Source organism: Triplophysa dalaica, chromosome 10 (assembly GCF_015846415.1).
Source record: "Triplophysa dalaica isolate WHDGS20190420 chromosome 10, ASM1584641v1, whole genome shotgun sequence".
Taxonomy (NCBI): domain Eukaryota; kingdom Metazoa; phylum Chordata; class Actinopteri; order Cypriniformes; family Nemacheilidae; genus Triplophysa; species Triplophysa dalaica.
In genome coordinates this window covers 3,231,919-3,256,706 of record NC_079551.1, presented here as the reverse complement: position 1 = coordinate 3,256,706, position 24,788 = coordinate 3,231,919, and the positions used below count along the sequence as shown (strand labels likewise).

General features: G+C 38.0%; 1 protein-coding gene across 1 annotated transcript in view; it reads left to right on the top strand.

Annotated features, from left to right (window-relative positions):
• The window catches only part of asic1b (acid-sensing (proton-gated) ion channel 1b), a 120,771-nt gene that overhangs the window by 31,497 nt on the left and 64,486 nt on the right, over window positions 1–24,788 (top strand). The gene's annotated exons all lie outside the window — the stretch shown is intronic.

Sequence of the window (24,788 nt, the reverse complement as noted above, 5' to 3'; positions counted from 1 at the left end):
TAATATAATGTTTGATGTATGTATAGTATAGTTTGTAGCCAACAGTATTTATAGTATAGTTTGTATTGAACAACATGTAGCGTATATAGTGTAGTTTTTATTCTGTGTAATGTAAAGTATGTGTTGTGTTTATAGTGTGTGCAGTGTGCTAGATTATATTACATTATATAGTGTGTAGTGAATAATATGATAAGTATACAGTGTAGCTTATATAGTGTGTAATGAAATGTACATATAGATTGTAGAGTACTGTATGTAGTGTATATACTGTATATTATAAAACAAGTAAACATAATATTGTAGTGTACAGTATGTAGCGTTTGAGGTAAATAGTCTGTAAAGTGTAGTTTATATAGTGTGTACTGTGCATTATATAGAGTGTAATGTATATATGAATTGCAGTGTAGTATATATGTTGTGTAGTTTACTGTATATAGCATCTAGCATTCATGTATAGTGTCTTGTGTATATAAGATGTGTAGTATGCAGTATAAATCATACAGTGTGTATTATCTACAGTATATACTGTAGTGTGGAGTATCCAAAGAGATTTTAGTCTACTGTATGTAGTGTGTGAGGTATATAATTTATATAGTGTAGTTAATATAGTGTTTAGTGTGCAGTGTAATGTATATATGAATCGTAGTGTTCTGTATATATTGTGTAGTTTACTGTATAGAGCATGTATCATTTATATATAGTGTTTATTGAATGATATATATAGTGTATATAAAATCATAACGTGAGTATAAAGTTTTTACATTTTCTGTTGGTTTTGCTCAGATGCATGATGGCCAGCATTGATCACTTTGTAACGTCGGGCGTGTTGTGTAGAAGTTGTCCTGACAGTCACTATAGATGTTGTTTGCTGAGGTTACTCATCTCTGCGTGAGTGTGGGCGACATTCAACTGCTCTCTGAAATAAAACCACTTTTGCTTTGTTTCTCCTGTATTACTCATCACGCACACAGATCAGCGCATAACAATATTTGTGTTTGTTTATCTTCAGAAAGCAGATGATGATGGCGTGACAGCTTTATTTCTGTAATCTCGCAAGTGAGAAATCAGCAGGAAACCTAAAAACAAAACAATGGGGGGAATGCAGGAGCGAGTATTATCTGAGATGCAAACATGAGTACAACACGACGAGAATAAACTATATCTGTATAAACCATGTACGCACTGCTACTTCAAACTCTTGTGGTTCTCTATCGGTTTGTGCTTTCTTAAATAACCTATTGAAATGTTTCAATGATATTCCAGTGTAGACGTTGACGAATCAGAGGTTTTTATAATATGATGAGTGGTTGGATAGAGATGTTAAAGTAGACATTCATTATGAACAGTTAAGTGAGTTTTGAGTAGTTTAACGCTCCGAACGGGTCAGCCGTACGACTCGTAGCCCTATAGGACTCTGTTAATGTGAGTGTAAATATCAGTTATGACACACTGAACGTGTTTCTCATCATCTCTGAGTGAATGCATCTCACAGGACATCTCTTCAATGCTGATTCAGATGTGCGTTGCTTTGTGTGTGTGTTAGTTTCCAGTTGTATGTGCGCTGGTTTGTGTATGTTAGTTTGTGTGCGCTTGTTATCGTGTGTGTGTGTTAGTTTGTGTGTGTGTGTTAGTTTGTGGTTGTGTGTGCACTGCATAGAGTGCGTGTGCTGATTTGCATGTGTGCATTGCTTTGTGCGTTTTAGTTTGTGTGCGCTGGTTATCGTGTGTGTGTGTGTTAGTTTGTGTTTTAGTTTGTGGTTGTCTGTGCGCTGGTTATCGCGTGTGTGTTAGTTTGTGTGTCTGTTTTAGTTTGTGGTTGTGTGCGCTGGTTATCGTGTGTGTTAGTTTGTGTGTGTGTTTTAGTTTGTGGTTATTTGTGCGCTGGTTACAATTAGTGTGTGAGTTTATGTGTGTTTGTTAGTTTGTAATTGTGTGTTTGTGGTTTGTGTATTTGTCAGTTCATTTGTGGTTGTGTGTGCGCTGCATAGAGTGCGTGTGCTGATTTGCATGTGTGCATTGCTTTGTGTGTTTTAGTTTGTGTGCGCTGGTTATCGTGTGTGTGTGTGTGTGTAAGTTTGTGTTTTAGTTTGTGGTTGTCTGTGCGCTGGTTATCGTGTGTGTGTTAGTTTGTGTGTCTGTTTTAGTTTGTGGTTGTGTGCGCTGGTTATCGTGTGTGTTAGTTTGTGTGTGTGTTTTAGTTTGTGGTTATGTGTGCGCTGGTAACAAGTGTGTGAGTTTATGTGTGTTTGTTAGTTTGTAATTGTGTGTTTGTGGTTTGTGTATGTGTCAGTTAATTTGTGGTTGTGTGTGCGTTGGTTTTCTGTATGTAAGTTTGTGTCTGGGCTTGATATCATGTGTGTGTTAGTTTGTGTGTTAGTTTGTGGTTGTGTTAGTTTGTGGTTGTGTGAGTTCAGGTTTGTGCGTATGTTGATTTGCGTGTATGTGCGTTGCTTGTGGGTTAGTTTGTCGTTGTGTGTGCTGGTTTGTTTGTGTGTGTGTGTGTGTGTTGGTTATCGTGTGTGTGTTAGTTTGTGTGTCTGTTTTAGTTTTGTGGTTGTGTGCGCTGGTTATCGTGTGTGTGTTAGTTTGTGTGTGTGTTTTAGTTTGTGGTTATGAGTGCGCTGATTACAAGTGTGTGAGTTTATGTGTATTTGTTAGTTTGTGTTTGTGTGCGGTTGTCATCATGTGTGTGTGCGCTAGTTAGTGTGTGTTAGATTGTGTGTGTTTGTTAGTTTGTAATTGTGTGTTTGTGGTTTGTGTATGTGTCAGTTAGTTTGTGGTTGTGTGTGCGTTGGTTTGTGTTTGTAAGTTTGTGTCTGAGTGGGCTTGTTATCATGTGTGTGTTAGTTTGTGGTTGTTTGAGTGCAGGTTTGTGCGTATGCTGATTTGCGTGTATGTGCGTTGCTTTGTGGGTTAGTTTGTCGTTGTGTGTGCTGGTTTGTTTGTGTGTGTGTTTTAGTTTGTGGTTGTGTGTGCGTATATGTGTTGGTTTGCGTGCGTCTGTGAGACTTTGTGGTTGTGTGTTGTTTTTGGTTTTGGTGTAATGTTGTGTAATGTTAAAACAGAAGCTGGCATGAGACATGAAAGGACATTGGCAAAATCCAGGAGACTTGAAAGAGACGCGTGTTTTATTTTTCTTGGATCAGTGCACATCCACCCATAGCAACCATCCAGAACATCCTGGTAACTCGAAGCAATTTCCTTAGCAACCACCCACAACACTTTCATGGCATGATGGTGAGTTTTCCACACACAAGTATCAAAATCCCTATTTCTGCACATTGTGACTCTTTGTTTGTTTTATGAGTTTATCTGGTCATTTTTTTATCTTTTGGGAGGATATATAATGGATTTATAGCTCATGTATATAGGTTAAATTCATATGATTTTAGTGTTTGGTTTCTTGGGTTTTTGTAAGTGTGTCTGGATGTGTGCTGGTGTGTCTGCTGGAGCTGGTGGGTGGAAAACTGTTATATGAGCATCTCAACCCACTTCACATAACACACAAAACTCACTTCTGGTGCTTTTGGAAAAAACTAAGTTTCACATTTTTATATTTGCATTTTTTAGAAGTCTACATGGAATCAAAAAGGCCCATTTGTTCTTTATTCAGAATCTTTGTTATCGTTCTTCAAAATTCCTTTGCCTCTTAAACAGCTTTTTTAAATGTATTTCATTTTTTTCATTTAAAGTTTTGTTAAACATTAATATAATGTCTTTTTTTTTCTCTGTCCAATGAAAACATATGAATTAGCTTGAGTCTCACCCAGCTGTTTTATTCAACTAAATATTCTTAAAAGTATCTCAGCATATTTGTATAATTTAAGTTGTGACCATTATTTCACTTTGACTTTACAAATTTGAATATTTGGGGGCACTACGATTCCCACGATGCAGAAAACACATACGGAATCGCGGAATCCAGGCTTAAAAACTGAATTTGCTGTTAAACACGGAATGGCACAGAATCTGGCAAATGTATGACGTCTTAACCAGAAACTAGCGCTGAACTGCCGACAAAATGCAAATTGTGCTAAGAATAACGTTCGATGTATTCAAATGTGGTTTAAACAATCTGCGTAAATTGTCTGTATTAAAAGTGGTTAGATTCCGTGTACTGCAGGCGTAGTGCTCGCGTGACATTTTCAACTGCATTGAAGCTACTCTAAGGGGCGATTCACATTTCGCATCTTTTGCGTGCACAAGTTCGTTATAGGCAAATTTCGCAAATAGGGAGCGATGCAGTTAGACTCGAATACGGAGTCACATTTTTCTAGGAGCGTTGGCGGCGTACCGAGATGAAAATAGTTCATACTTTAGATTGCAGCGGCGGGGTCAGTTGAGTTGAGAAAGCAGTGTGGTTCACGTTTTCTGTGCAGTTTTAGACACGAAATGTGAATCGCAGCTTCAACAACCTTTGTGGTGACCTGTCAAAATAAAATTCTGGTTAACTTCAATAAGTTATTCATTTCTTAATTTATTAAGAATAATACTTCAATTAAGCAGACCTGTAAATAAAAGAACGTAGAAAAATGTACTAGTAAGATGGTTTATTGACATAGTTAACTAAATTCCCAATTACAGATTTTTCTTTGCATGGTTCCACTATAGGTTTTTTAATATAGATTATAAGTGAATACTATAGTTTACTGTATTATTTCATGTTGGCAAATATTTTACATTACTTACTATTGTACAGTAAAAGAAAGAAAACACAGAATCCAGAAGAATAAAAACGTAAAAAAAATATTTGGGGAAAAAATAGAACGGATTGCATAGGGCCCTGGATATTGTAGGTTATTGTTTGTATTCACTTCTTGATTTTTGATATCAGAATCATCTGTGTTTATGTTGTCGTAATACAAAGACTAATTTAGTGTTTTGTAAAACATTGAAACATTTGAGCAGGTCTTTAGAAATGAGACGTAATGAAGCCTTTCACGAACAGCATCTTTGATCCGACTCGTTCATCAGATTATTAGCGGAGACGTCCGGATTGTCATCGCGTTCTTCCCCGTTTCTAAACATCTTTTATTCCTGTCGGCACGTTCCGCCGTCGTCGTGCCCCATAAATACGTCTCCTCTAAACTGCTACATGATGTGCATATTTAATGTGAGTAATGCGGCCTGCGGTGTACAAGAGTGCCGGCTTTACACCGGGCCATATTTTCAGCCACGCTGATGCCTGTCGCTGTGTTAAATCGTGCACACATATCGCCGTACGCTCGTATATCTGATATATATATTATCCTTCTGTTGCCTTCAATTTCATTATCTGTATGAGATGTGCAGCTCAGAAAATCACATGCAAAAATATTCATGATCTCTAAATGAATCCATAACAGATCTGTGGGCTTATTCTTTGTTGATGAAGCTTTGGCAGCTGATCGATTCTGTACACAGAGGCTTCGGAAAGTCTCGTGGTTGTGATTTTTAAAGACAGAATGAGTGTTTGGTCAATTTAAAGGGCTAGTAGGACTGTCTTGCTTTTGCAGAACACAAAAGAAGATATTTTGAAGAATGTGATAATCAAACAACCATTGACTTCTGTTGGATGAACAGAAAACCATTGAGACATTTCTCAAAATATCTTCTTTTGTGTTCCACTGAAAAAGAGTCACATACAGATTTAAAATCTTAGTTTGTGTTGAACTATTATTTTGAATAAGATTTTTTATATTTTGCGTTGACATCCGTGCTGTCCTTCACCTCCAGCTCTTTTGAGGAACGAAATGAATGAGCCTGAAATCTTCTGTTCTTTTAGAAATACAAAAGCACACGACAGACTCCAGCGATGTCCTTGACTGCGGTTGATTCAGATCCAGCAGGCAGCCGCGCTGCCAGCCGAACCGCCCGACTTCACACCTTCATTTCCTGCAAAAATGCAAATAATGCAACCGCACCTGCTGTGAAATATACAACAGACGGCCGTCACTCCAAGAGAAATAACATTTCAAATATTCGTCCAGAGTTCAGGGTTCCAGTCTTGTACTCTGAGATTAGACGTGTTCTTAGATCAAATAATAATAATTAAATGTGTTCACATCAAAGAAAGCAGACGGAACAAAACGTTCCCTTAAACGTGGAGCCGTTCACCGAAATATAGATCAAGTGTGATAGAAATTTTAACTACAATCCGCTTTCAATCAAGCTTTTTAAAAAACTGTATCTTCTGTTGCTCAGAATCTAAAGCTTGAATCGTTCGTTCACCTCTTCGTCCTTCGTCGCTCACAATAAAGCAAAATTACTATTAGCCTGAACGTGAACTCGTACAGTAAGTACCAAATGATGTTTAATGACTTCTTGGGACGTTTCTGCTTACGCTCATAAATGAAGATGTCATTAAAAGTGATTGTTTTGTAACAAATGTCTTTTATCACTTTTTGTAATGCGACAAAGTTCCCATCAGCTGTACAGTAAACGCTATTTTGGAGTTTTATCGTTCTCACGTTGCCTCAGAGAATCATGGGAAAGAGTTTAGACACAATACAGAAACTCAAATCCGAGCCATACTGATTTGCTGTAAACATATATAAACTATATATTATAGCGTCATTTGTAACTTGCCTCTCTGGCGCCATCTCTGTTTGAAACGTCCGGATTGCTTTAAAGGTACAGTGTGTAGCATTTTGAATGATTTATTTACCAAAATGTAATGTATAATTCAAAACTATGTTGTAAATGGTGAAGAAATACCTTACAAAATGTAGCGAAATGTTTATATTACCTTACAATGAGTCATTTTATGTATATACACCGCGGGCACACCCTTACATGTAATTTATCAAATTGCACAGCCATGTTTCTATAGTAGCACTACATGGACAAACTGACCGCCTCGTAAAAGGAAGGATGCACGGGACTATGTTCTTCTTCTTCGGCTGTGTTTTGGAGGCAGCTTGCAAAACCACTACATAGAAGGATTAGCAGAGGAAGAGGAAGAACAATAACAAAATGTATTTGTCATGTTTTTTATTAGAAATAGAAACGGTTATTTGTTGCAATTTCCTACATCGCCAATAGTGGCCTCTGAAACTTACACACAGAACCTTTAAACACAGTTTACATCAAATTCAATTACCGATTTTTTACCAAATAGTTACAGATTGAACTTTATCAAAAACATGAAGTAAATGTGCCGTTGCGCAACGTCATCGTAAAAATAAATTTTCTTTTGGTCTTAAGGGGTTAAAAGTTTATATGATTTATCATTCATAATTCATTATAATAGAAAGTGCTGAAGTTTAACAAATGACAAAGAAACCAGTGAGACGCTGCGAAGCATTTGTTGTGCGTTTTCTTTTCATTTATAATCAGAATGAAATAATTCAGAGAAAGGTAGAGATACTGCACATTGGATTGTTTCTCACACAGATAAAGACTCTTCAGACCAACGTTTGAGGAACTTTGTGTCCCGGCCATCTTGAAACAAGATGCCGATCTTAATACACTTTTATGGGCTTTCACGCTAGCGATTTTTTACTCAGAATTTCAAACGGTTTATATGTCTCTCTCGGTTAGCAATGCAATCTGGGTAGTCAGGTTTGTAGATTTCAGTGAATGTTTTTTTTTTCCGTGTGTGTGATGTTCTCTAAAGTCAATATTTTTCAAAACTATCATTGTCAGGTCTTTCACCTTTTAAACGCTTTTCTGAGTTGCTAAAAACAGTGTCGGGCAGTTTCTGATTGGTTGTGTAATGGTTATCTGTTGGTTGTAACTTTCAAGAATCACTTTGTTTCACACGGAAGCTTTATAATCAACGTTATTAAACAAAAATAGGATTCAAATGGAACTTTATTAGTATACCTTATGCTGTATTATCCAGTTGTATTATATTAGCCTTAACTATTGACATTTCGTTAAGTATTAAGTTCAACTGAGAGACGATTCTAATACAGTATTTCTTACTGTAGTTTTCACTCTCCTGACATGAGCAAACACTTGCACATCATTTACGTTCTTGTTACGTTATTGTTACGTTGTTGCCTCCAAGAAACCCAAGCGTGCACCCCAAATATTGTTTTCCCAGAATTTGCTTTCGTTGTTTTTTTGAAGTGTGGAAATTAAACGGTGGATTTTTGAATGAGCCTTTATTATGCGTGCAGTAGACGACCAAATGTGTCCAAAAATCATTCACCACAGTGTAATTTCTCTCTGGAAACTCAAGATAAAATTCTGATGGTATAAAACAGGCTTTAGAAGTCAGGCTCGGAGAAGCCATGAGTTTGCACTTCCTAATACTTAAAAGGCATTTAAAAGCTGTCACATTAGCATTGATGGAAAACTGCGACTGTACTCCACAAACCCAAAACCACCGGCATACCTGTCACTCACTGCCGTGACACCCGTCACGTCTTCACAGATACGGGTGTCATCCGTTAGCTCGCGCCCGTATCGGCAGATTAGTTTGTGGGCTTAATTGTGTTTTGTGACAAGCCGCAGGTAAAGCCCGATACACCCGAGAGCTATTAATACACAGACAGCTGCCCAAGATATCGAGTGTGGGAGTAATCCAGCGGACCCTGCGGACGAGTCGATAGCACTTCCTCAGAGCGCTCTCGGGACACCTGACTCTCTCTCCAGCAAGTGCGCTATAGAATGCAATTAAACACCGGCCGCGTGCCGGCAAAACAAGAGCGCTTCCAATGAATGTAACCGCTAATGATCTGAGATTGAGCTTCGGCCACGCGAGAGCTCGATATCGTCCTCGCCACAGCTGATCTAAAGGATGACAGATTTGATTATTGATTTGTGTAAACAGTGAGGAATCGTGCTTTAAGAATTAATGGCTTAATGGGTCCGGCGCGCATCTGATGCTTACAGGGCAGTTTTATAAGATCGCTCTTCAATACACGTCTCGTGGCTAAATATATCATTATGAAGGACTGGCGAGTTGAGGATTAACCCCTGACTGTCTGTAGTCTCAACACATGGATTCGTTTTTTAATTGAAGCCTGTGTTTGTGAATGAGGAGAGCTTATAGACCAGCGTCAGTTGTGTATGTTGATTAAGAGACCTTTCGTACTTCATTGCTATATTTTTAGTCTTTATATTTAATATAGGTTAATGTTAAATATTTTTTGTGTATATACTTCATATACTTTATGCTATATATACTTGAACACAGAGCAGTCATAGTTAACTCTTGTGTTGAGGTTTAACACACTATCTGAAACTCATCATGGTCTCAGCTTCCATCGGGTTTTGTGTATCATTACCGCAAATGATGCTGTGTATTTTTTTGTAGTGTTTTCCGTACAGATCCGCTTCTTCTGAAGGCTTTTGATGTTAAAAATCTTCATTGACGAGACGAGAACTGGGTCGGTGTGTAGTGGCAGCAGATCTGCAGCCTCATCATCTGTTTTATTCTGTATGGCTTTGTAGTCGTCTCTGCACTTGACAGGAACACCAGAGCAGTTTCTGTGATATTTTTCTTTGTTTTTGCTTGTGTAAGGACTCTTTTCTAACCACGTAGCAGGAGTTAAAGGGATAGTTCACCCAAAAACTCCAATTTGCTGTTTATTTACTCACCCTCGGGCCATCCTTGATGTAGGTGACATTTTTTCTTGAGTAGAACCATAAAGAAGATTGTTTGGTAAATCATATAATGGGAGTCTATGGGGTCCACCTGTCGAAGAGTTTCTAAACACATAATTCCAAAAAGCAGTTCCTGGCGACATGTTGACCTTTCGTGAAGTGACTCGCTCGATATTTTCATAAATTTGAACGTCATTTTTAATAATACTAGCCATACTGTACAGCCTTAACACTCCCTTTCTGTAGGTGGCGCTAAACGTACCAGACACTGGTATGCCGTCCGCCACCAAATACTATAAGAAGAAGATTGCGACAGTGTGCAGAGGCTGCACATTATGGCTAATATTATTAAAAATGACTTTCAAATTTATGAAAATATCGAGCGAGTCACTTCACGAAACGTCAACATGTCATCAGGAGCCGCTTTTCGGTATTATGTGCTTTACGAACTCTTAGACAGGTGGACCCCAGTAAATAAACGGCAAATTTGGTATTTTATAACTAAACGCATATAACTATTACGTTTTTTTTAATATTTATGAGATCATTGAAGTTCACGCAACAACTCTTACAAAAAAGCAATATCGTTTTGAACGATTTTTTTCACCTGTTATACGTTAAAACATTTGCAATCAAAGTTTAAAGAGTTTGGAATTTTTCAAAAGCGAAACTGCAGCGTGCGAGTTTATGATAAGTGTGTCATTATGTTGGTTTGGGTTGTTTTCTATCTTGGTGTGAACATGGTTTTAGGGTTCAAGAACCGATTTTAGTAACACTTGACAATAAGGTTGTATTTGTTAATGCATTCGCCAACATGTTTTTCCTGCATTAATTCCTCTTAGTTCATGTTAATTTAAGCTTTAATACAACCACAATCAAACGTTCTAACATTAGTTTATACCTCATGAACTAACGTGAATAATTAAATTCACGTTAACTAACATTAATTCTGTTTTGAAAAACGACATTGTTCATTGTAAGTTCATGTTAGCTAATGCATTTACTGATGTTAACCTATTCAACCTTATTGTTTAGTTTCATTTGGATTGTTTCTAATTATATTACAGTTTAATATTTTGGTTTAGTATATAGACAAAATAAATTCAGTTCTAGGAAGTCAGAATCATTAAATTCCCTAAACTTTTCGTAATAAAATGTAAAGTTCATGCTACGCTTGCGATCTTACACCTGCTGACTTGACCGTATGAATACAGTCGACTTCACACCAGTCAAAGTCGTGATGAGTTGAGAATTCGCACTCTAGTTCCCCTCCCTATGACTTTCATTATCACTTCTGACTGATAATTACACGCATAGAAGCGAGCGCTCGATACCATCTCCAGAGCTGCTCGCCGCCATCCTCACAATGTCCTTTTGTGTCAGACGGGGCCAGACGGGCATAAAGACAGAGACGCTCCGGCCCCGAGGTGCCGGCGTTCATTAATCAGACCTCGGAAACGTATTTACCATGTTCATATTCGCACCCCCAATTCCCTTTTTAATATGGATAGAGGGATTTAGAAAGTTTGGCCGGCGTGCAGTTGATGAGCGCTTGCGAGAAGATAAAGCATGCGGGACTACATAAATTAGAGGCGGCGGCTCCCCGCTAAGCCCGCAGCTTTGCCCTCTTAAATCAGAGAGCCGGAGACCTTCGGCGCTTGATCGTGTGCGAGATGCGTCCGTAATAATATCCAGCCCATCAGTCTTTTCCTGCGACCTCATTACAGCCCGAGAGCCTCTCGTGTCTTAGTTGTCCATCAAGCGGCTGCTTTGATATTCATGCACCGGGCCCTGATTGGCATCCGGAGGGTCGAGGTCCTTTGGTTTCTCATTTAGCACCCACCTCCGTTCCCCGTGTCCACCTGATCACACATGAACCAGTTTCAGAGTCTATGTTTGGGGAGGTTTTTGGTTGGTTTTCGGGGTCAATGAGGGTTTGAATTTGAAATGCTGTCGATGTAAAACCACAGTGAGACAGGAGAGACGAGACACGCCAGAACAATACTAATAAGATGTTGTCTTCGTCTCAGTCATACAATTTCAGACTGAAATATATTACATTAAGTTGTGCGTAACCTCTGTTATAAACTAAATAAAGTATAGATTTGGATTACTTAATGCCATAAAGTATTAAATGTAGGCTTTGGTTTATTATTGGATCTTTACCATGTGTTCCGCTGGTAGAAAAGTGTCTTATGAGGTGAAGAAAGTTGTTGTTTTGATGAAAGTTTATGAGCGCATTTATATTCTTGAGAATAACACGCGGGGATGAATCATTCAGGATATGAGCGAGGTCAATTCAGATGTCATGTTTTGTCTGGAGTTAAAATATCTGCAGGGATTGAAAGTGGACGAGTCTGCGGATCCGTTCTCTATCCTGAAGACTTTCTGAACAGTATTAAATATTCAGACAACATGAACTCTGAGGTCAAACTACATCAGCGACCATCAGATCAAACCATGTGTGACTGATTTACACCAGAAAAAAGTCTCCTGCTTGTTTTTTATTGGAAAGAGGAAGGTTTTCTGCAGGGATACTGAATGCGGTGCATTATGCGAATTGCGAGGAGTGCATTATTGTTGTTAATTGAATTACATGACTTTTTTATCGGCTGTGATAGTCTTGTGTTTGTGATTTATGTTCAGGGGATGAAATTAAATTTCACACATGACTTTACTGGGACGTACGGGGTGTAATTACTCACTTAATCGCCTGTGAATGTGCAAAGCAACGGCAGGAAAAACGGAAAAAAAGCGATCCGAGCTAAAGAAGTGGATCTCTTGGGGACGCTGGTGAAATAGTCAAACAGTCCGTTTCCAGTAGAGAGAGGGACGCTCGCTCGCTGTTTAAGGCCGAAAACAGAGATTCAATGTCTCAGTCAATTGTAGAAAATTTTAGATCTGGCTAAAGCCGTAATCACATTGACTCTGTCGATCAATTGTCCAGTTCAGATGAATTTTCTGGATCGTTTTTCAAGGGCACACTAACTGCTGGCAGAAAAATCCAGCTTCCCCGTTCAATCATGTTCAATTGAACTTAAAGCATCCAGCAGCAGTCCTGTGCATCTGTGTCAGCACACCCCATAGATTTTCACAAAAAGGTTAAAATAAAAACAAAAAAATGCTTTACAAATGGATAATAATAAATATAATAGCTGTTGTTATTTACTTGTATATTTGTATTTATTTATTTATTTATTCATTCAATATTCATTTGTTTTATTAATAATAATATTATGATTATTATGATGATGATAAGCATTATCATAATAAGAAGAAAATAATTATTTCTTCAAGTAATGTAGTTAACTGTTTTTTGTTTTGTTTCATTAATATTTGGAATTAGTTTGTATTTTTAAAGTTTTAGTTTTAATGTTCATTTTAGTTACATTTTTGTGTCAATGTGCTTTTTATTATTCATTTATTTACATGTATTTGTTATAGTGTTATATACTGTAGGTTAAACTTCTATTCCACTTTTAGTTTCAGGTTTTTTGTCATCATTTTTATTATATTCAGTTTTTAATATAACCTTATTACAGTTTAATGCTAAGGTAACATTTTAATGTTCTTTTAGTTTATGTATGCGTTTATGTTAAGTAATAGTTAGGCATATGCTTTATTTAATTTTCAATTAACAGAAGTGTTTTCATATTTTTAGTTAACAGGGTTTTGGTATTTCTGTCTGCGTGAAAGTTGCTGCTTTGTTTCTATCCACATGTTTATGTGTGTTTCTTTGTGGTTTGTAAAATGTTGCTAGGTTAGCTGGATATCTCGGGTGTTTGTTATGTTGCTGGCAGGTGTGTTATGGGGAAAAACTTAGAAGATGATAGAAGTCACTGATAGAAGACAAATGTCTGATTTCTCTGTAAATTGATCCATTGAGGAAAGTGCATTTGTCTGAGACTCAATGGTGTATGTCCTGATATTAACAGATATATTTGATTCTTAACAGCCCTGATGAAAACCCTATTAAACTCAGACATGATCTGATGATGATGATGTGACCGAGAGGTTTCATCACAAGTTCCATTCTTCATCTCATCTGTCAGTAATTGAATTGACCCATGACACTCCGCAGATAATGCTGTCTGAGGAGGGTTTGTGTTGACGGGATTGTCTTTTGCACACCATTTATTTGTTTGTGCAGATATAACATTAGTGGACTCGAAAGCTCTCCTCTGACTCTGTGTCTGTGTTATTTCAGATGTCATTTCTCTGTGAAATTCAGTCTTTTTCATAATAGCTGTTGTTGTGTTTTTCAGCCGGGAGGATGATTGTTGTCCAGATTGCTTCTGGGTTACATAAGTTTGAAAAAGTGAGAAAGTTAAAGTTACTGCCTGTAAGGATACTGTGAGATCTTCTACCAATTAAATGACATTGTGTTTATATAACCTTAGAAACAAGAGTGAAGGACAATTATTTCAGGAGATTCATCTGTATTATGTGACTAAAACTGATGTAATTATTTGTGTTTTAAAATCACCTTTTTCCAGAAAAAATACCTTTACATTTTTACTTTTTACCTATTTTTTTACCTTTCGCAAAATTTTGTGATTCTGGAAAAAGGTGAAGTGAGAAACTAAACTAAACTAAACTACGTATCGTATCGAAACGTAACGAAACGTAACGTTATGCAGATATTTATTAATTACAGATATTTATTGTTCATGCATTTATTACTTCATTTTGTAAAATGTATTCTATAAGATCATTGTTAAACTTAAAAACGTAACCTGGCTAGTTAAAAATATAAAAAAATTGTGTAAGAAATTATGTTTTGTTTTGTTTATGCCTCATGAACTAACATGAATAATTTAATTCAGGTTAACTAACATTAATATTGTTTTGAAAAGCGATATTGTTCATTGTTAGTCCATGTAACCTAATGCATTCACTGATGTTAACCTATACAACCTTATTGTTTAGATTCATTTGGATTGTTTCTAATTATATTACCGTTTAATGTTTTTTGTTAAGACAAAATAAATTCAGATCTGGGAAGTCAGAATCATTAAATTCCCTAAACTGTTTATGTTTTGTTTTGTTGAATTTGTGAAAAAAAGTGTCATGTTTTCAGCATTTTGGTTAATGCTAAACACAATGTTGAGGATGAAACCAATTTAAATGAATTGAACCAACACTGAACAACATAAATCACTTGAATCTATAAATATTTAATATGAACAGTTATAGTTGTTACCTGTAAATTGAAATCGATATTAAATAAAACATTTCTGAGTGGTCAGCGTAACTTCATACGTCCTGCGTGACCCAATAATATCTTAAAGCTTTCAGGAAGTGATATCATACAGCCCAGACTATTGAGCTTATTTTTGTAATGTCTTTGTGTACAAATGTGATGTCAGATCACAGAAGGAATAACCTCATCATCATCATCCAAACGTCTTCTACTGACGGTAAACCCTTTTCAGGGTTATTGATCTGAGAGCTGTTTAAGTAATTGCACTATTGAAATATTCTGCGCAGGCGTTTTGTCCTGGGATGAGTCTCTCTTTTGTCTGGTCTCTAGAGAGCGTTTCTGGTTTGATAGACGTTTGAGTGATGTGTCCGTGATGCTTGAGTTTTATCCCGCTGCGATAACAGATATCTGTCGGCGGGATGCGCCGGACCCCCTCCGCCGCTCCGGGACAGGAATAACATCTCCGTTCAGTTACTCGTGCAGCTTTGAAGTCATTCAATCGTGGTGGAGTTCACATAACCAGTGGGAAACGCTGACCGCAGCACTTTTCCAGATTTACGAGGGCCTTTAACATTGTTAGCATGCGCGGGCCGCTCGCTTTGAACTGAGCTCTCTGAACTCCCCCTGCTCACGGGAAAGATGAAGAGAATCTCTCTCCATCCGTCAAACGCCATTAACACGCTGATAAAAAGAGGAAAAGAGAGAGGGTTTGAATCAGTAGTCTGAGGCGGAATCGTTCTCTCTGTGGTGTTATTGTAATGGGTTCGCGTCGGTTGACTCGTCTCTTCGGGAAGAAACGTGTTAGCTGACCTTTCACCAGCAGCGTTCATTACGAGCACAACCGAGCACGTCGATGCTATTTTAGCGCCTGATATTTGAGGGAAACACCACAGTTGACTGTAAATGCAGTTTCTGTACTTTGGAGTTATAATGAAGAATATAATACTCGAAAATACACCAGGATGTAAAGACGGTTCAAAAACATTTATAAAACTTATAGTTTGAGGAATGAAAATGTGGTGTTTCCTGCAGCATTGCTTCTGCGTGGTGAGGAATTAATGTTAGAGCATTGCTGGGTTGTTGATGGGTTGTTCTGAGTTGTTGCCGGGTTGCTTTATTTGGTTGCTAAGTTGTTCAGGGTGGTGTCGACCCTGATAGCAGACATGCATCTCTGACATTATTTATTTTGCGTCTGCATTTACATCTGCAATACGTCTCAGAGATGTTTCCTATCATATGACATATAGAACAGCTTCCCAAACTTTTCATGCTGCGACCTCCAAAGTAACAGTGCCAGTGACTCGAGACCCCCACTATCCTCAGTGGTGGTTAAAGTATACAAACGTTCCGTGCAAACGCATACATGCACCTATTCAACCCAAACGCCTATAACACAAAAGAGCCCAGTCTAACTAGGGTGACTGGCCACCACCCTATAAACCAAAGGCAAGTTGACATGGGAGGATCGCCACTCGATTTGCCGACAGACGTCGCAGACTCTTGATGACTGATCACTGCCTACTTCTCATACATGTAGTAAATGTGTGTGCACTAAATATTTAATTAAACAATGGCTCAAACCACCTTCTCATCCAGGTTTGGTGTTAAAGAACTAGTTTCTTAATGTGACGACTAAAAACCAACTGATGAAAATGCGGGAGATTTCCCAATATGCGACGTGTGGGACAAGGGGTGAAAATGCTGTGCGGTGTAACATAAAGCGAGACGGTTGTCACCCTAAAGCATAAGTTATAGTCCTGCGTAAGACCTACGCCGTAACTTGACGCCATCTCCAAAAATTTAACAACGCCTCAACTCAACGCAGACTGGGATTGGTCCGTTTGAACCCCTCTATCTGGTCAAAAAACTCTGTAATAGAGTCAATGTGGCGAGGAAGGCGGGACGGGAGCCGTGAGGCGGGGCCGGTGGCGTGAGTGATAGATGGAATCAGCTGTGCGCACACCGATCCCGCATATCTCACGGAGGAAATCGGGAGCATAAGAGGATGAGCTACGGGACTGCTGATGAGAGGACCGGGCCCGGACATATGTTTTAAGTTCGTATTTATGTTCTTGTGGCCGGCAGTCGACCGTGAGGTGGCTGCCGGTCTTTTACTTCCGTGTTATTTTTTATTTATTTTGATTAAAGTGGTTTAAATGTTCGTCGGTTCCCACCTCCTTCCTTCATTTTATTGAACCTTGTTACAGTCATGTTTACTCAAACGCATTTCCGAATGAATTATCAAAGTAAAATATTTTTGCTTCTGTATTGAACATCTCAAATCTGCAACAAAAGTGACCGTGTTTACTTGCCGCTATCACTGCTAATGCTTCATCAAACGCTCAAGTCTAACATAATATTATTTTATAGTCCTCACTACTTATTGTTATGATACATAAAATATGAACTAATACTTCAGATTGTCGAATTTCCTCAAACTGGATTCGAGTGCTGATGGATGTGCCTCTTTTCGTAGGCTACCTGAGGGCGATGGCCCCTCGCTTCGCTTCGCCGCCCTCCTCCTCTGGCTTCACGGTGAAATCTTTTATTTTTGTGAAGATCATGTAACCCACCTTACGTGCAAGATGTATCTGTTCTGTACACAAGAGCACAGGTGTAGTCGCTTTTGGATGATGTGAAACATCCATATGTTCAGCTCTTTAGTTCTGCTCTCTGTAGATCTGTATGACTTTGTATTAGCGAGCGAGTCCATCGGATTTCTCTCGGGTGTGTGTGTGTCTTTAGGGACAAACCCATATGAAAGTGCGATAAATTGCAACAGACGAGCGCGCACGGCTGCGTCATCTGTTTCCAGGGTGCATTCCCTCCCGCCTGTCAAACGCAGCGTCCCAGAGGAGAGAAGCAAAGATTAAACAGAGGGAGAAAATAATTGGGAGGAAAAATGAGGTGCAGGGGATTTTTTTAGATTAAAACATAAAAGATCAGTAAGAGAGGACCGGTGCAGAGTTTTGAGAGAGATTTCACACCCGACCCATCTGTGCACAGCTGTGTGTAGTGTAATTGCTTTACTTGCTTTAGGGTTCTTATAACTATGAGCTTTACCATGAGAGGATACCACGGTAAAGAATACAGGCCTGATGTGACATCAGAATCACATTTAGAAAGATTTGACTTTACGAAAACATTTGTATTTATCCCTTTAAGACTTATGTTTGAATTAAAATTTGTTTAGCCCCATTAACTACATTGCACAGAATATAGTAATATAAAAATATTTAATAATGTTTAAAGGTTAAAGGATCGATTACGAAGGCAATAATTTTTCGCCATAGATTTACTAAAGCACCTTGAAAGTTTTGTTGACGTATTTGAGTGGCTCCTCCCCCTTTTTCAGAATAACCAATAGCGTTTAGTTTACTGCACTGTCTGGAATCTGGTTGTAAGTACAGAATGTTGTCATACAGATTCCTATCTTTCAAAGAAAAAGATTATACGTATTGAATGTTTATGTTTACTGATCGCAAATTTTGTCAAATCGCAAATTTTGGAATGCACTAGTCTATAGATATTCTTAACGTTAATACTAACATCCGAAAAACGTTTATGCTAATAAAACGCAATTCATTTTTTTATGTTATGTTAACTTTGTGAACAACTTAAAAAATTAAATCCAAGAAAGTTATTTGCTCATTTTCGCATTTTTAAAAATCCTCTGTATATTTCTATGTGATATTCGCAGTTATTTGAAGTGAAACTAGAGCGCATAATCTATTCAAAAAGTCATCTGAACCCCCGGCAAAGTTCTTTTTCATTTCGCCAACAAGAGAAATATCCACGACCTCTTTCACAGGCTTGAGAAGTCCAAGCTTTGTTCAATAACCTCACATTCTCGAAAGCAGATTACCCAAGCCATGAAAACCTCTCCGCTCGCCGCACATCTCTTATCCGCTACAGATGCATCTTCATTTTCAGCTTCCAGCTATTTTTACTCGGCTGTACGTGTGCGCTGCGGGATCCCTGTACAATTACTTTGGGCAGAAGGATTGTGGCGTGCTTTATTGCTTTTTAAATATTGTGGAATGTGTTGGGGATGAGACGGTGAGCGCTCTGATCTCCGGTTGGGAATAGAGGTCTAGACGAAGACACCTTCTCATATTTTGTTGTTATATTAGCATCTTGAGTGTCGTGCTATCAGACAGCAACTGCCAGAGCGTATTCACAGACTTTAATCAGCATGGAAACCGTATTTAACTTGAGGGCAATTCCAGCGTTATGGACATGACATAAAAATGCTCAGAGAATGAATTTGTTATGATTATATTGAACCATCTGCTTATATTTTACAGAACCCTTGTTGATAGAGTCTAAACATCAAAAAATGTCAGTCTTAACAAATGCATTACAAATCTGAAGAGAGATCACACATGGGTATTTGAACCACCAAATGTTAAAATCTGTGCTGTTACCATAGTAAAAGCTGATTATTTTGTGGTTGAATGAATGAATGATATTGTATTGAGATGACATTGGTGATCAGAGGTTTCTCTGTTCTCTCACACACTGAAGTGTCTGGTGTCTCTGTTCTCAGCATTAACTCTTCTTACAGCGTTATGTTCAGTTCTTCTTCTGGAGTGTTGAGGAGAGGATGTTGAGCGATGGACGAGCGTCAGGGGATGTCAGTGTGTCTGGAGGCTGCTGGGATAAATGGAGATGAGCAGAAACACTCACACACAGGGATCACAGGCAGGATAACATGAATGATTCTCGTTCGGTTTGTCTTCATCCCTCCTCTGTGTCTCTCTCTTTATATCCATCAGTACTGCATGAAGAAACGAAAGCAATGCCTTCTATGTTTGACAACCCACATGAACACAATTACAAACAGTTGAATCATTGAATCAGGGTTTTGCTGTGTGCTTCTTAAGAGGTAATGAATGGTTGCCAGTGCGTCGCTAAGTGGTTTCTAAGGTTTAATAAGGGGTTGCCACGGCATTGATGCACACTTTTTTGGTTGCTGCTTGGTTTCTAAATTGTTATGATTGGTTGTTAAGAGGTATTGTTGTGTGGTTTCTACGCTTAAAGGCACAGTTTCTGATTTACTGCGGCCAATAGCGTTGTATTATAGCATTTGCAACAAATCGCTCTGTCCAAACACGACGGTGGCCTCCAAAGTACAAAAAGATGTCGTTCTCATGTTGCCGCAGGGAAAAGATCATACGGGCATTAGAAAGACTGTAGAAAGAGAGATGTCTTATTTATTACATGAAATAAAAGGTCTGTGGGTTTTAAGTATAAAAAGAAGAAAAAATGTGCAGGAGCAAGGACCTCTGTTAATATTATAAAGACTTTCCAGCAGAGACGTGTAAGGACCCGCGGCACTAAGACTTTTAGCAGATATACTCCAGATATCTATGGAGATACCTTCCAGCAGAGAGTTGTTGGAGAGAAAGATCGTCTTAAAATCATCCCCGAGGAGGTTGCTTTGATTCGGATCAGTGTGTATTCTAAGGTATTACAAACATAACGGTTCATTACGTAAGGTCTTTATACACCTCTGAAGAAGTAGTTTTGTATATTATATTGCATTTCTGTCAATAGATTCTCCTAAAACCCCGTATTGTTACTTTAAAGAATGGTTGTAAGGATGCTGCTGTGTGGTTTCCAAGGTGAAATGTGTTTTTTTAATCTTTGATATATGTTTTTGCTCGGGTGTTTTGGTCGGTTGCTCACTGATAGAAGTCAAAAAAGTCTGTCCACTAGTGTGTGTTATATTTAAGGCTGTGTGGTTCAGTGTATGTCTGTGGGATTGTTCGTCGCTTTTATCATCCAGCAGGCAGAAATCATGCAGTAAGTCTGACTGCTAAGAGTAGTAATATAACATCTTTCCACAACAAGCTGTGTGATTCACTGGAATCGATGTTGTTATTACTGAAAGTTCAGCGTTAGAGATTTACACACAAACTCTGATACAGTTACTGTCTGTGATGTTGATTCATCTTTAGATGTGGCACAGGGATACTCAGAATCTCCCTCCGCTCACACCATGCTCATTTCTAACCAGGCGGCTGATGAAATGCAATGCAAAAGTGGCCATTTAATTTTCTGCTTAATGCGGTTTGACACGGACGTGCACTGCTTGTGTGACACAAGTCTTGAAAAACCTTCTGCCTCTCATCTCTCTCATCATCATTCTCTAGATGTTGAAATGAATATCTTTACATTTTAAAATCAGAAGTACTCTACCTCATTTAAAGAAAGAATTTATTCATAAATAAAAATAATATGAGCCTGATGTGATTTAGTTCATATTGCTTAAATGAAACAATACTTAAGTATACTATATTTACTATAGTAAACTAACTGTTTTTTAATTTTACTATTGCAAACACTGCAGTATATTACAATACATTATTTACAGTTTACAGTAGTTTTAATAAATATTAAAGTATACTACAGTATTTAGTTTTACTACATTTTAGTAAATACCACAGCATAATATAGTATGCATTAACGAAATGTACTACAGTATACTAGACTAAATACTAAATAGTCAATACTAAATGGTAAATACTTAAGCATGCTACGGTACTATATACTACAATTTCCTGTAGTTTACTATAGTAAATAATAAAGTACACTACAGTATCTAGCACAGTTGATCATGTAGTAAATAGTACAGCATACTATAGTATATAATAACAAAGTTTACTAGTTAATGTTATGTACTACAGTATACTACAGTTTACTATAGTAAATAATACAAAAAAATAAGTAAACTACAGTGCATTATACTACAATTTATTGTAGTGTACTATAGTTAATACTACATAGTAAAGAAGTACACTACAGTGCAGTATACCACAATTTACTGAAGTTAACTATAGTACATACTACAAATTTAATAATAATGCCACAGTACAGTGTCCTACAATATATTGTAGTTTACTAAAGTAAATACTGCAGAGTAAAGAAGTACACTATAGTGAAGTATACTACAATTTACTGAAGTTTACTATGTAACATACTACAAATTGAATAAGTACACCACAGTACAGTATACTACAATTTATTGTAGTTTGCTATAGTGAATACTACACAGCAAAGAAGTACAGTGCAGTATACTACAATTTACTGAAGTGTACTATAGTAAACATACACAGTAAAGAAGTACAGTGCAGTATACTGCAATCTTCTGAATTTTACCATAGTAAATACTGACAAGTAGCGAAATACACTACAGTACAGTTTACTACAATAGACTGAAGTTTACCATAGTAAATAATACACAGTAAAGAAATACACTACAATTCACTGAATTTGACCATAGTACATACTAAACATTAAATAAGTACAAAACAGTACATTATACTACAATTTATTGTAGTTTACTATAGTTAATACTACACAGTAAAGAAGTACACTACAGTGCAGTATACTACAATTGACTGAAGTTTACCATAGTAAATAGTTCTACAGTATTTTTCAAGTGGCTTGCTTCAAAAAGATCTATATTTTAGTGTACTCTTGAAAGATGACAAAATAATGTTCTGGTAGATGTACCATATTTGCTCTGTGGTGTGAGTGTGTGTGAGAGAGAGTGGGATTGATGGGAAACATTTTTCATTTCATATGTCAGGTGCAGATGGACACATTTCTGTGTGGCTCCCGGTGCCGCTACACCTGAGCGGTTCCCTGATGATCTGAGCTTCAGACTCAGAGAGAAACTTCATGAACGGATGAATAAATGGTCCGAGCGCTTCTTAATTCTCAAATGTACCAGGTTTCCCTTATCACACACACACACACACACATCCGTTCGAGCCTAGAATGTGTGTGTGTGCAGGTGTGTTAAAGCGATAACAAGATGCTGACCTGAACACAGCGTGTATAACCCAGAGCAATCGTTCACACTCGCCCTGATAGACCGACACACGGTAAGAACACGAGACGTGATGTAAAGAAACTGTTAATGGAGGCAGAAGAGTTCAGAGACGTGTGGGATGATGGGAAGGTTTACTTCGCTTTGATATTTCTGAGAGAGATGACGTAGAGTCAGGGAAAGACCAGCGATGGTTAATGATGTTAATTTCTTCGTCACCACCCGTCGTGATGAGAACAGATGGATTCATTCATCACAGAACATATGCAGCGTGATGGAGGTGATACCACCGGCTGATGGCTATTTCTGTCATTCTGTGTCACATCAATCTGTTTTCAACTCTTCAGGAGATTTATGGATGTTATAATTTCCATAGTTGTGAGGAGTCGGGACATGTGACGGTCGTGGTGGACGTGTTGGTGATGTGAGATGTTTTAAAAGCTCATGATTGTCATCAGGTGTCAGAGATGATGGGTCTGATATGAACTCTGTCCATCATCACACTCATCTGATGTCCATTAACACTGAAGATCTCCAGACAACACTCTCACAACATTACAACAACATTACTACAGTATTACACTCTCATGTGCTTCTGACCATTATAGTAATGACACCGTTCTTTCTTTCTTTCGCTCGTTTGTTCGTTCGTTCTTTATTCTTTCTTTATTTCTCTCTCTGTCTTTCCTTCCTTTCTTCTTCTCTCTCTCTGTCTTCCTTTCTTTCTATTTGTCTTCCTTCCTTTCTCTCTCTCTCTGTCTTCCTTCCTTCCTTCCTTCCTTTCTCTCTCTCTCTGTGTTCCTTTCTTTCTATTTGTCTTCCTTCCTTTCTCTCTCCCTCTGTCTTCCTTTCTCTCTATCTGTCTTCCTTCCTTTCTATTTGTCTTCCTTCCTTTCTCTCTCTCTCTCTGTCTTCCTTTCTCTCTATCTGTCTGTCTTCCTTCCTTTCTATTTTTTCTTCCTTCCTTTCTCTCTCCCTCTGTCTTCCTTTCTTTCTATTTGTCTTCCTTCCTTTCTCTCTCTGTCTTCCTTCCTTTCTTTCTATTTGTCTTCCTTCCTTTCTCTCTCCCTCTGTCTTCTTTTTTTTCTATTTGTCTTCCTTCCTTTCTCTCTCTCTCTGTCTTCCTTTCTTTCTTTCTATTTGTCTTCCTTCCTTTCTCTCTCTCTCTGTCTTCCTTTCTTTCTTTCTATTTGTCTTCCTTCCTTTCTCTCTCTCTCTGTCTTCCTTTCTTTCTATTTGTCTTCCTTCCATTCGTTCTTTCTCTCTCGGTCCTCCTTTGTTACTTTCTCTTTCTTTCTTTCTTTCTTTCTTTCTTTCATTCTTTCTTTCTTTCTTCCTTTCGTTCTATTTGTATTCCTTCCTTTATTTCTTTCCTTTCTTCCTTTCTTCCTTTCTTTCTTCCTTCCTTCCTTCTTCCTTCTTCCTTTCTTTCTTTCTTTCTTTCTTTCTTTCTTTCTCTCTCTCTCTCTCTCTCTCTCTCTCTCTTTTTCTTTCTTCCTTCCTTCCTTCCTTCCTTCCTTTCTATTTGTCTTCCTTTCTTTCTTTCTTTCTTTCTCTCTCTCTCTCTCTCTCTCTCTCTCTCTCTCTCTGTCTTTCTTTCTTTCGCTTCTCTCTCCCTCTCTCTTTCTCTGTCTTCCTTTCTTTCTTTCTTTCTTTCTTTCTTTCTTTCTTTCTTTCTTTCTTTCTCTCTCTCTCTCTCTCTCTCTCTCTTCCTTCCTTCCTTCCTTCCTTTCTATTTGTCTTCCTTCCTTTCTTTCTTTCTTTCTTTCTCTTTCTCTCTCTGTCTTCCTCTGTTAAATAAACAATTAAAAATAGCATTTAAGCAAACAATACAAAATCCCGCCGGTTGCTTCTTTGTGTTCTTTCTTCCTCTATGTTTCTTCCTCTCTCTTTTGCTCTTTTGTTCTTTGTTTAGTTGTGTGAGTGCTTGTCTGTTTGTTTTGTTCTTGTGTTATAAAGGTCAGAGAACAGCGGTGCAGAAGTTCTTCAGATGGCCTCTGTCAGGATGAGCTTCTCTTGTCTTTTCGTTCCCTTCTTTCACCCTTTGCTGACTCACACTCTTCTCCTCCATGAGACAAATCTCTGAGCGAGCGAGGGACATAGTGATTGAAAGAGAGATAGAGAGAGGGAGGTGGAGGAGGAGAGAAATGGCATCAGGTCAGCATTGAAGGGCCCGAGGCAGAGAAGTCAACAGACACAGAAGGAGCT